At 31.7% G+C, this 14,430-nt stretch overlaps 2 protein-coding genes across 4 annotated transcripts in view; one reads left to right on the top strand and one right to left on the bottom strand.

Moving 5' to 3' along the window:
* brn (beta-1,3-galactosyltransferase brn) overlaps positions 1-14,430 on the top strand; it is a 435,255-nt gene that overhangs the window by 76,169 nt on the left and 344,656 nt on the right. The gene's annotated exons all lie outside the window — the stretch shown is intronic.
* LOC148309577 (TBC1 domain family member 12-like) overlaps positions 1-14,430 on the bottom strand; it is a 75,379-nt gene that overhangs the window by 59,757 nt on the left and 1,192 nt on the right. The gene's annotated exons all lie outside the window — the stretch shown is intronic.

Here is a 14,430-nt window from a genome sequence, read left to right as displayed (position 1 = left end):
CTTGTGGTTTTGCGAATGTTTCCATGTAGTGTGTTATGGGTGATTTGAAAGATTTTATATGTCAGCAACCAGCAACTCTCGCAAGCAAAGGAATGCACATTTCTACGGCAATACGTGCATAGTGTAAACGTATTCAGATGGATTGATGCATATCTGTTGCCTGACTCATGTGGGAATGCAAATAATTAACATATATACATATGTACATACATGCAAATAGCATAGTGCAATGCTTTCTAGGTGAGCGATTAAAAACGGACTACGGTACTTTATCACGTTATTAAGCCCACTTAACGAAAGAAAATATGGAGAATTGGATAATTGTCAAATGTGAAAATGACCGACATTCTTAATTTTATGAAATAATTCAATGTAATGTAAACGTTCAAGCATCAAGCCATAATTTCAATTCCTGAAATTTTATTTCAGACTCTTTTATTTATATTCTATTTATCTAGGCTGAGACAAAATACAAAATTTATTGCGTCATTATTTTCCTCAGGATAAGATGTTTGAATATTATTTTTTATAGGAAAAATCAACATGTCTTACGTTTATTCAGGTGTACTCATTGTCTGAAATCGAAATTGTGTACCTACTGTTCACGTTATTGACACACGATACAACTAAGGACAGAGGAATAATCGCAATCTGCTTCGAAATAACGTTATTTTTTGTTGTTTTAATTTATGTTTTACTTGGTAAATACCGCTATTTCTTAAAATATATATATGAAGTATTTACCAAGTAAAACTTGAAACGTAAAACCAATTGGTATATACCAAATAAAACTTAGATTAAAAATGGATCAGGTATTACCACAAAGTGACTGCCGATCCAATTAATGATTTTTTTAAAATTACCTAACGTCCTAGTGACTCTGACATCTAGCTACGGCTTATGAAACACCGCTTATCATGGCCTTACTTAGGCTTCAACGTTATAAGTTTTATACCTTAACCTACTCGTGAGTAGATTTATTCTTTATGTTTAAAGTAACTATAATTTCATGTAATTAATGGGTGAAAATTCAAGACAAAAACACTCGTTTTGCGTTATTTTACGCAAGTAAACATTCGAGAAGATGACGAGAATGCTAGGAGAGGCAAGGAACAAAAGAAAGAAGAATGTTGCTCAATTCACCAAGCCTCGAGTGCGAGTATCTGGTACTTATAATGGTTTAACGGCATTTAAGTTCCTCGTCATGTTCTGTTAAGTTTCAAATCGTAAAATGGATGCTGGTGACATTAAACCAGATGACAGACAGGTCGTTGTCACGACGTGAGACATGACATGGATTCCAGTATGGGACATGATAATAATAAACATTTCGAATAACCAACGATAATAATATGATTGTAAACATTTCGAATAAGCATTTCAAATAACCAACGATAGTAATAAAATAGTAAACATTTCGAATAAACGATATTAAAATAATAGTAAACGCTTCAAAAAACCTACGATAATACTAGTAAGCATTTCGAATAACCAATGATAATAATATAATAGTAAACATTTCGAATTACCTACGATAACATTAGTAAGCATTTCGAATAACCAACGATAATAATATAATAGTAAACATTTCGAATTACCTACGATAACATTAGTAAGCATTTCGAATAACCAACGATAATAATATAATAGTAAACATTTCGAATTACCTACGATAACATTAGTAAGCATTTCGAATAACCAACGATAATAATATAATAGTAAACATTTCGAATAACCAACGATAATAATATAATAGTAAACATTTCGAATTACCTACGATAATACTAGTAAGCATTTCGAATAACCAATGATAATAATATAATAGTAAACATTTCGAATTACCTACGATAACATTAGTAAGCATTTCGAATAACCAACGATAATAATATAATAGTAAACATTTCGAATTACCTACGATAATACTAGTAAGCATTTCGAATAACCAATGATAATAATATAATAGTAAACATTTCGAATTACCTACGATAACATTAGTAAGCATTTCGAATAACCAACGATAATAATATAATAGTAAACATTTCGAATTACCTACGATAACATTAGTAAGCATTTCGAATAACCAACGATAATAATATAATAGTAAACATTTCGAATAACCAACGATAATAATATAATAGTAAACATTTCGAATTACCTACGATAATACTAGTAAGCATTTCGAATAACCAATGATAATAATATAATAGTAAACATTTCGAATTACCTACGATAACATTAGTAAGCATTTCGAATAACCAACGATAATAATATAATAGTAAACATTTCGAATTACCTACGATAATACTAGTAAGCATTTCGAATAACCAATGATAATAATATAATAGTAAACATTTCGAATTACCTACGATAACATTAGTAAGCATTTCGAATAACCAACGATAATAATATAATAGTAAACATTTCGAATTACCTACGATAACATTAGTAAGCATTTCGAATAACCAACGATAATAATATAATAGTAAGCATTTCGAATAACCAACGATAATAATATAATAGTAAACATTTCGAATAACCTACGATAATATTAGTAAGCATAACCAATAGAGTAGAATTTATAAAGATGTATAAAAACACGCGCATATTCTAATGCAACGTTGTGCCAAAACTCCAAAGCAATCGGTGAAACACTCTGAAAGACTTTGGAAGATAAAAGATTTTGAACAAACGTAAAAGTACAGTAAGTAAATATGGCGTAAAAAAACTCAAACTAACTAACTAACCATCACGCTGCTTATCCGCAGGGGTAGGCTGAATAACGCCATACCACCCTGTCTTTGCAAACATTCTTAGCTTCTTCCACATTCACGCATTCCCTCGTACATACCCGCCGATTATTTCGACTCCTGACCCGGCCGCTTTCAAGTATGTGATACACCTGATTGTGCCAAGTTTTCCTTGGTCTTTATTTGCTCCTTTTCCAATTACATTTGCCCCATAAATTTGTTTAACCGTATGTATAGTATCTACCAGTGTTGCCATCGATAAATCAGCGATTGGGAGGTACGAATATTCATTATTCTGTTATTGGACGTGGGAACAAAACATGAATGGCTTTTTATGTAATCGCGTATTATGAAAAACCAAAGCAATAAAGCTCACGTTCTTCGAGTAATTGTTATGTGCTCAGGTATAATGCTTAATGTGGGTAAATAGTCAAACAGGTATGCGGCGTCCATTTTCTCGAGATGAGTTTCTAGAAATTGAGTTTAAACGACCTAGACTTGTCATTTTAATAATGTTGTAAAAAAATCCGAGATCAACATATCGACGGCCCCTACGTAAAGTACTCTATCTGCAAATCTGTTACTTTACAGGAGAGAGCTTAGAAGATTTTTTCAACGTATTTTTTTTTTATTGACAAACGGTTATATCTGAAATTCTAAACTAGTATTACACATTCAAAAACACGATAAAATAATGTATTAAATCGTTTTAAAACTTTAAGCTTTGTCAAAATTAAGTAGTTAGCGTTTTAGGAGTTCAGTTCATTTCGAAAATTCGATGTAGATAGCGTCTTATACGCCTTAAAACTAAGCATAATTCATTTAATATATTTTTTGTTTGTTTATATTTGTAGATAACGGTCAGTTGATAACATACACCAAATATCTCAAAATTGACAAAAATGTAGTTAGAGCACTTTACGTAGGGCACGTCGATATATGAATATGTCGGTGATGCCCTCTTGTAATCTAATACATCGTAATGTATTATTATAGTACTTCTAAGTATACATCGACGAAATAAAAATAGGTAAAGAAAACAAAAGAAAGCTACTTTAAGCTAAAAGAGTTCAACATGTACTTGATCAAAAATGGCAAATTAAACAACTTAAAAAAAGTCTAGTCAGTAAAACCTCGATATAACGGACTGATTGGTGGCAGGGGGTGTCCGTTAAAGCCAAAAGTCCGTTATATACAAATAGATTTAAAATAAACCATAAAACTTTTTTGTAAATATGAAATTGAATTACGATATAAATAAGCAGTACAAAACATAAATAAAATCATATTTATTATCTTGGGACACCCGTTGTGAAGTGCGTTACTGTTTGATATCGACGCGCTTGCTTTCGGTAATCCTGCTTTGAAAAAGGAATCAAGTTTTGTTTGCACTTTTGAAGTTCACTATATTTTTCTTAAAAAATACAACTTTCTAAAATTACGAAAACGCAATCCGAATTTCGGATAAATTTGGGGTCCGTTATATCGAGGTTTTACTGTATAACTTGAGACGAAGCATAAGTCGTTTTTAAACGAAAGAAAATGAAAGTTTTAGTATCCCAGGGATTACAACCCTTACAATTTTTCAGGTGTGGTATTTTTTTTTAAGGGATTTTTTTTAAAATTATTTTAATCTGATACAAATCCACTGAATTTCGACTAATTGGCGTTACCATTAGAGGAATATCGCTTTTACTGATAGCGTTAAATTAAATTCATAAATGTGTCTTAAATTATACAATGTGCATCCGAAAAGCAGCTATAGAAAAGGAAGACAACGATCAGATCAAAGATTTTTTTTACAATCCTGGGAAAACCCCGAAAACGAATTTGCATAGAAACAATGGTTGGACGTTTTATATAAAAAGCATTAAAGAAGCAGTCATAATTCGTTTTGATAGTCGGTTGATTGTTTAACATGCTACAGATTACAGATACTGAAATTTAGCCATCGTCATAATATAAAAAAATGAATGTCTGACGTGAAGCAAGCTGTTTGTATAATGTAACAAACAATTCGTTTGCTCAAGAAATTTAAGATTTGAATCCGGTACGTCGAAAAACAAAATACCTGCAGTAGGTACATATTATACATAATTTAGAGCCAGGAAGCATTTTGTTGTCGACTAGCAGTGCGATCGCGGGTGGAAGGTATTCTATATCCGCGTGGTTAAGTCGTAAAATAAGCGCGTTTCCTTACACACGCAATTTCAAACCAAATTTTATCCTCGGCTAAGATGCGATACATGACAATACTACCAATTGAACATCTGATTGAATTTTGAACACTTACACAACGAACACTTTCAATTTCATGTTTGAAAAACATGATCATGACAAGTTTTCCACGGTCTTCTTTTGCTTCCATTTTCAGCTTAATACATACGTCTTTGAAAACACTCTTCGCCTCTTCCACATTCATACATCTCTTCATAGTTTTGCAAATATTATAAAACATGTTACTACGTCACGATGCTTCCTCGTTCGGCATCTAGTCTGAATTTTAGTTCAGCATTTTATTGTACGTGTAGGATGCAATACACACCCACTTGAACTAGGAAGTAGGTTTTCTGTGCACAATGTTCCGTTGCCACACAATGTGTACGATGCACTTCTGTCGAGCCCGTCCCTTTTATTACTGCAATTTCACACAGCGCTCTGTTCTGGTGGGACTTCGAGTACACACCAACTGTTCATCCGATAAAAGAAAACATAATTGAATATTTATTGAATATAGAGCATAATTAAAATGGAGCAAGTCGCTAATTTAAGTTTTGAAAAACAATAAGCGTTGGCATATATATAAAAATGAAACACTCATATTCATGATTCAAATGAAATACCACTTACTGAGGTCTAGAGACCAAAGTTGGCATTTTAGCTAGCAATACAGTTTTCTTAAAATTCAAATACAACCTTTTCATTTCAAAAGCAACCTTTTTCATGTCAAAAGCAACCCTTCTCATTTCAAAAGTAACCTATTTCTCTTCAAATACAATCTTTTTCATTTCAAATACAACCTTTTTCATTGAAAAAAAATATACTATTTCAAAATCGTACTTATATATAAAAAAATATATATATATAAAGGCATATTAGGCAGAGGACGACCGAGAAAAACATGGCACGATCAGGTATGCCAAATACTTGAAAGTGGTCAGGTTCGAAGTCGTAACAATTGGCGGGTATGTATGAGGAGATGCATGAACGTGGAAGAGGCGAAGAATGTTTGCAAAGACAGAGTGGTGTGGCGTTCTATTCTCTCTGCCTACCCCTGCGGGGAAGCGGCGTGATGGTTAGTTAGTTAGTTAAGGCATATGGATTGGAAATAATTTTTTTAGTAAGTACTTATTACAATACGTGTACATTGAATTATATTATATTTTATAAAGGATTTTTGAAAGCGGCTGTAGGCAATTTTGTGAACATATTCATGAGATAATTATTATTTTTATCCTACGTTATATAGGTGGGTTATTTGTCGAATCTGCCAAAAAAAAATTGTGGACATAATTTTATTTAAAAAAAGTTCTTTGGGGCTCTATGGGATTCAACATATCGCTCACTCCTTTCAAGAACGTCATAAATAAAAAAAACTGATTTTTCAGGAGAACGTTTTTAAAGTTTGAAAATATAATACAATGTATTAAAAATAAATATCAAGCCACTTACTGAACTTTTTGCTGTGAAACAGATCTTTTAAGGTAAAACCTGAAGGTTTTTTCTCCATTTGAAAAATATTTAGTAAATTAAAAAAAATAATTAAACAATACCTTTTCTTCAAAATGCAAAAACAACACTTTCTGACCTGTAGCGGGTAAATATTAAGTTAAAAATATGCCTCTTTTGCTGGGATGTAGTACATTTTCTGGGCATTCCGAAAACATGCACAACTGAAGATTGACGATTTTTGATTTATGACGTTCTTGAAAGGAGTGAGCGATATGTATTCTCCCATCTTATGTAATTTCAAGCTCTATTTCGGACATTTTTAAATTCCAAATTTAAATTAATTGATAAGCTATTAATACCTAAGATGCTTGTTGAATGAAATATTTTTCGCGATCAATTATTTTCAATCGAAACTCGAGGGATTTCAAAGCCCTGTTAACAATTTACCAAAGTTTACGGGCCAAATAAACAGAAAATCTGGAACTCGCCTTTGGGAGTTAATTAAGATACAGAAGCCCCAGTCGATTACGAGGGCGTGTGTTTACAATACTCAGGTAATACGTCAATAAACTATTACCGAACGTGCGTCATAAGACGGCAGCTGTGCGTAAAAAGCATTATTTTCTTAATAAGTGACGTCCGTTCTATATAAAACATCATACTGATACACTGACGAAAGTTGAAAAAAAAAACTATTGGAAGTAGGTACAGTGCTACAGTGTTATACAAATATGAGGGGAGGGGAGGTGGGAGGGTGGACCATAGACATCAACAAATAGAGCCGCCAATAATTTAGCAACTCCAACGTTTCTGTGACGTCATTCATTGCCAACTTACAAAAATAACGTTTTTTCGAAGGAGAATTTTCCAAAAGAAAATCAGGAATGAAAATATTAATTATATCGGCTGTTATAAACATAAAACGACTCTAATACAATCCTTTAAAGGTTGAGTGTGTTAAATTAGATTAGCTTCTCAGCTTGCCGACATAAATTGAATGGAATGTTTAAAAGTTAACAGTTTCGCAATAACATTTATCAATACGTTCGCCGAGTGTTAGGAACAACATTTTTTAAACATATCCAGATCATTGACTCAAAAGGAAGTCGAGGATAAACCGGAATTCGCTTCTAAAACATACCGAGAATTCGCATTACAAAAAAGAACGGTATGCAAGATTGGCAAACGTTAGATTACATGGTATACACAATAACAGGATGTTTCATATAGGAAAAAAACATAGCCTTAGCGTCTGAGAATATCAAGCTATAAATTATAAGCTATGGAGCAACAGGCACTTATAGTCAAATCAGCATTTCAATAATAAACAATAAAATATTTATTTATTATTAGAAGAAAAAGTTTATTTTTTAACTTACAATATTAATTATTAAGAAAAGGTAAAGGCAGTCTTATAGTCAAAAATCCAACAGTTTCATTTACATATGGTATTTCAAAAATTGTTAAGTATAGAAAAAAATGGGGATTTTTTTAACCCTTTGCACTCGAAAGTTTTTTGGTATGTGCATACCGCCAACTCGAAGTGTTTTTTAGGTAGATCATTAATTTGACTTAAAATAAGAGAAATTTTACAAAAATTAAAAATAATATATTTTTATATTTGTGGTTTACTATTTAATTGTTGTAATAAGATTTTGGTTAAATTATATTGAATACTAAAAAAAACAGTGTATAAAAAATATTGAGATATAAGACTTTATTTCCTTGCCGCCGCAGCGGCGGCACTAGAGTAATACGGCAAACCATTCATGCCGCCATAGAGGCGGCCTTCGGGTGCAAAGGGTTAAAAATCCACCAACGGTAAATAGGGATGATTATGGCACGCCCCTTATTGGGACTTTTGATTCATTACATGTGAATGTTATCTGATATTAAACATATGGTATTTAAAATATTAATCACGTTTTAAGCCATACTAAATGAGGCACTGATTCCCTGATTTTTTTTTACGAATGTACAATATATGTATACATGTACATGAAACTTATGACAGTTATACAAATGCATGCAAAAATAACCCTTACATACGCATTTAAGAATTACATACTCAAAATGACAAATCACAAATGCACCTCCCAGAAAAGTATATAAATAATAACGAATAACACACTATGACAATATACACAGCCCTTCAGACTCCGACGATTGACGATGTTTTTCTTTAATATTATCATTATAATTTCCATATAATAATCTTTGTTTGTATAAGCGCCCTCGAGGTAGTATTTTACGAAAATGGCGCTATTTAAATCATCCAATATTATTATTATTAAAGAACCACAAGATCAAAAACACAGAAAAACATCAAACAAAATTTAACACATACGTCGTTCGGTCAAAGGAACTTGAAATATTATGCAATAAAGCTGTATAACATGCTTCCATTATCCATAAAGTCACCAAATAACGAAACTACGTATAAAAGAGCTATTCATAAATGAACAATGAAGGTGGGTAGATCTGAAATAGAGCACATCATTCGGCCACGTCTTATTTGACTGCATGTCATTAACAATTTACTTTTCATTTATGTATTAATTTTAAATCAAACACAGATTTTTTGAGTCTACTAAGTTGTATTTTATTAACAAAAAACACATAAAAAATTATATTGTGACACTTGTTTCGCCTTGTTAGGGCATTATCAAACGAATGTGAAGATCAAAATCACAAATTGTCACAATATAATTTTTTATGTGTTTTTTGTTAATAAAATACAACTTAGTAGACTCAAAAAATCTGTGTTTGATTTAAAATTAATGCATAAATTAAAATGGAGTTCTACAAATTAAACGCCAAGTCAATAAATAATTTACTTTTCATATAATTTTATTATAAAATAGTATTATAAAATGTGCCGTCGGCACAGGAAAACACTGTGAGAGCACATAGTGGTAAAATGTATTTTGTAATTACGTGTTTGATGAATAATAAATAAATAAATATAGAATGTAATTAACATCATTAGGTAGGCAGGTATTGTATTTCTTGTAGCGAACGAAAAAAATATACATACTACGCAGCTGATATTGTAGGTTTTCCTTTGTTCTCTTGTTCAGTACACTGTGACTTAAGCTCGGCTCATAAATCTAACTTACTGCTGGAAACTAACACCGCCCCTAAAAGGTTGACGCACTTTAGTTTAACAAGTAATAATAAATAAAACCCTTATCCGCACCTCAATGGTGCATAGGGCACTGCGTCATATAAACGCAGTGTTATCTTGATCGTTTACACATGAAGGAAAGGTGATCAGCCCTCCGCTTCAGGTACCAGTCCAGGGTAGTATTGAATAAATATGACAGTGAAAAAATCACTAATATTTATTTTACCCCCCTTGGGAATCGAACCCGGGACCTCCAGAACGGTAGCCGAGCATGCTAACCATTACACTACGGAGGCGGACACAGTTTAACAAGACTACTATTTATTTTTAAAGAGTCACAGTGGTGTACGTAAGTTAGTTTTAGTTAAATTAAGGGTAAGTTTATTGCCAGCTCGCTTATCCGAACGCTCCGTAATCCGAAACGCGCTGTAATCCGAACGATGCCAGTTTTAAAAATTCCACCTTCGGAAGCCGTGAAAGCTTTCAATATAGTCATCAACTGGGCCGAAGAATTCGTCCAGAACACTGAGCAATTGATGGTTTTGAGACGAATGCGTAATTTAGCCCTTGAACACCAGCTAGGTTCGTTGGTTCAAAAGAAAATATCTGATTTTTCAAGCTAAAATTTTTTTTAAAATTATTTTTCGGTCACTAAATAAAGATGTAAAATGAAAATCATTTTTACAATAGATTTATATTATCCACTGACACTTCGTGATGGAATTGCATTTTTAATTTATTATTAGATTAAAACCAATATTTTTAGCTTTTCCACTTTTTTATTTGACCAGCGACCGGGTTTCGTCGTTACCGACATCATCAGACTGGTGAGAGACATCATTTTTACAAGCCTAAATCTTTTTTTATTTCTCTCAATAATCTCAGTAATCCGAACAACTCCTTAATCCGAACGACCCACGGCACGATTTGCATTCGGATTAGCGAGCTGGCACTGTAGTAAGTATGAAGTCATTTCTTAACATAGTTTTTAGATATTTTCCGGTTTTTTCGTTGACACATGGAGTATGTGTTTTCTCGGAAAAGTAGAAAAACCCGCCAAACTTATGATCGAACCGTAAATGTGTAGATTACAAAGAAAATTTATGTTTGTTCAAAACGATGACCCAGAATACTACCCTGAGGCACTCCATATGTAATATCGATTTGTTCACTTGTCTTATTCATCCAAGTTTAATGCAGCAGAACCTTGATTGTGCGAACTAATTGGAGACGAAGATACTCCGAATAAAGAAAAGTATTATAATTGACTAGGAAAGACATTCGTCCGCCTCCATAGTGCAATTGGTCAGTGCGCTCGCCTACCGTTCTGGAGGTCCCGGGTTCGATTCCCATGGGAGGGTCAAATAAATAAAAGTGATTTTTCACTATAATATTTATTCAATATAACCTTGGACTGGTACCTGGAAGCGGAGGACTGATCACCTTTCCTTCATGTGTTAACGATCAAGATAACACTGCGTTTATATGATCCAGTGCCTTATGCACCATTGGGGTGCGGATAAGGGTTTGAAGAAGGAAAGACAATTACATTCGGTATTGATCATTTTAATACATTTACAAATAACTTTTTTAATGAAAATAAATCCATTATCAATTTCTGCTTGAAGCAGCTGTTCTTTTTATCCGTTTAAACAAGCATTATATTTAACATCACGAAAATGGTTGGGTGTGCGGTCGTTTCTTGTTACTGGCGGAGACTGTAAGCTTATAGTATATGGTGCGCGAGTACTCGCAACAACTGGCTCCATACACAAAATGCACAGGTGGCCGGTCAGTGGTCAATCGCCCTGCGCAGGTGGCGAGACGAGGTCTCTCGAAAAACAAAGAAAACAAAATGACCGAGCACAATCTGAGTATATGCTCGCAGGTAGGTACATAGATTTCATGTAGTTACCCTGCCATTTGCTAAACATGTGTGATCCAGTGCAATAGTTCTGATAAAAGTAGCTATTTTATTATTAAAAATAAACGATACAACACAAAGGTACGTTCGGTAGTATAACGTGACGCTTCTATTTCACGATTTGAGATTGTACTCGTAAATAAACAATAATTATATACTAAAATGTGCCTTCAGTGTTAAATTATTAATTGGGCTATTATTGCATTATGGAATTATTGATGATCATAGGTAGATCTGTCTGCCTAAATTAAAATTTATAATTATCTCAAATTCAAAAGAACCCTAATTGTTTGAACCTACATCGATTTATAACTCTGTAAACTAGAATCTTTAAAAATATTTATTAAGCATTGTTTTTATGCTTAACAAAACATTTTTATTCTTATCAAAAATCCAAGTAGGTTTTTTTTGTTATTAATATAAATTGTATACATTTAAAACAATTTTAAGCACATTTTTAAAAAAAATGCAGAGACCCAAGCCACCTTGTGTGTCTTGTCGGTGGGGTTCTTTTTAAATACATTTTTCATTGTTTTTAACCATTTTAACCTAATATACACACAAAAAAGCGAGAAAAATTAAGAATATAAACATTTTACAACTTTCATAAAATTAACTCCTGATCATTTACCCATTCCTTAATTTTGCCTTTGTCACATATTTTATTTTGCCCTCTAACATCCTACGGCAAGAATTTAAAAATGTTCGGAACGATATATTGCAGTGTTCGACTGCCATATTTATTGTTAATTCTGGGTACTAAGGAATTTGATAATACATCACGCATTTTATTTATATTCATACATTCTCCACAAAACTATAGAATTATAAGAATAATTACGATGCAAATACAATTTCAAAATAAATTACTACTGTTTTTCTTATGACGTTAAGAATTTATCGTTTAGACACGCATTTTATGGAGATGATCTTCAAATTTTACATACTTAAAACTTTCTACGCCGAAAATACCAATTTTTGTATTTAAAAGTAGTAGAATTGATATTTATGAATTGGATTTATAAAAAGTAAAATAAATATTTTAAAAAACTAAAAGAAAAGTGTATTGAATTCGAAAATACATAATTTGGTGAAATTATCTTAATTCAATTGCAAATACAATATATTCCACTCACATGCACACTGGGTGGATGCCTAATTCTAGGTACTGATTATTTAAAATTCATAATTTCGTACATTTATGAATGATTTTTTAAACACGTACATCTAATATTTAATAAACTTATGCCAATGAAGTTAAATTTACTAAATATAAAGGTTTCTCAAATTGATGTGTAACATCAAACGTGCCTCTTTATATGAAAGAAGATGGGAGTCTGAGCATCCCAGGGCTTACGACCTGACATTCGACTTTTATATAAAGAGCAACTATAGATGTTTCATATCAAGTTGAGATACCTATAATATTGACATCTCATGCGTAGGGTGAAAAATCCAGTGTTTGATATAATAAATAATATAAACCCTACATAACTATATTTGTAGATACAATGCCATTTATAGATTGCACAATATTGGCATATCGCTCACTCCTTTCAAGAACGTCATAAATCAAAAAACTTGATTTTTCAGGAGAACGATTTTAAAGTTTCAAAATATAACACAATGTATTAAAAATAAATATCAAACCAGTTATTGAACTTTTTACTGTGCAACAGATCTTTTTATGTAAAACCTGAAGATTTTTTCTCCATTTGAAAAATATTTAGTATATTTAAAGAAATAATTAAACAATGCCTTTTCTTTAAAATGCAAAAACAACATTTCCTGCCCTGTAGCGGGTAAATATTAAGTTTAAAAAAATGCTTCTTTTGCTGGGATATAGTAAATTTTCTGGGCATTCCGAAAACATGCACAATTAAAAAATTGACGATTTTTGATTTATGACGTTCTTGAAAGGAGTGACCGATATGTAGTAGCTGTACGGAATAGTGATTTATTGTTAAACGTCTCTTACATTCATTCCTAATAAACCAAACTTAAGTGCCACGTAACCGGTTCCTATTTTTAATAAATACTTTTGATTAAGTTTCACGTTTTTAATTGCATACTGCGCCAGACGAATGTTTAGTTATTAAGGGTTAATATTGTTAAAATGACATACTGAAATTTTGTTTTTATAGGGCTAAAAAAACTTAATAATAAAATTAAATAATTACGGTTTTCATTGAACAAAGTTGTTAATATTTACGTTATTATATGCTTTTATATACATATATACATAAATACTTAAACATGTTTTTTTTACAAAAACAAAAACGCAATAAGAAAAATAAACAAAATTTATTGAAAATAATACTATTCTCGTTTATAAAATGGCATACAATACTGAATTAACTTTTGATTTGTCTTCATTTGAGAGATTTTTTCGTTTGCCTTTGTAACACTACAAACTATTTACTTCCGAGTAGAGTTCGTTCAAAATATATTCTTTTTGATAAAGATTCACAATCGTACAGTCGAGTCCATAAACGGTGAAACACCCAGCAGCCATAAGTAGAACAGAAACACATTACTTGATAGCATATACAACATAGAATGGTGAGAAATGCTATAAACTGGAAAATTTCATACATAAATAAGCCTTATACGAAAGTAACTAGTACTTTACTTATGATAAATAGTCGTCCATAAACATACTTACAAATTGTAATAACAATCCATTTGTTGGTACAGAAATCTAAATTACATAGTGGGTGGTGTAATAGATCTATTGAATAAAATAATATTCGTGAAAAAACATTGTATTAAAAGAAAAAATAAATAACAAATGGTAGTGAAAGAAATGAGAGTAGATTCATATTTTTTTGCTTACAATATTTTTGTGTGTCCAATTATTTGAACAAGGATTAAGATACAGCTAAAGTTGTCAAAATGTTCAAATATTTTACATTTGAAAATATGATATTATTATAAAAGTATTGTGTAGAAAAAGTTGA

The sequence above is a fragment of the Brachycentrus maculatus genome, unplaced genomic scaffold (assembly GCF_059751285.1).
Source record: "Brachycentrus maculatus isolate JH-2025_06_01 unplaced genomic scaffold, ASM5975128v1 h1tg000121l, whole genome shotgun sequence".
Classification (NCBI taxonomy): Eukaryota; Metazoa; Arthropoda; class Insecta; order Trichoptera; family Brachycentridae; genus Brachycentrus; species Brachycentrus maculatus.
Note: the sequence above shows the minus strand (reverse complement) of the source record. Positions and strands in the feature narration are given on the sequence as shown.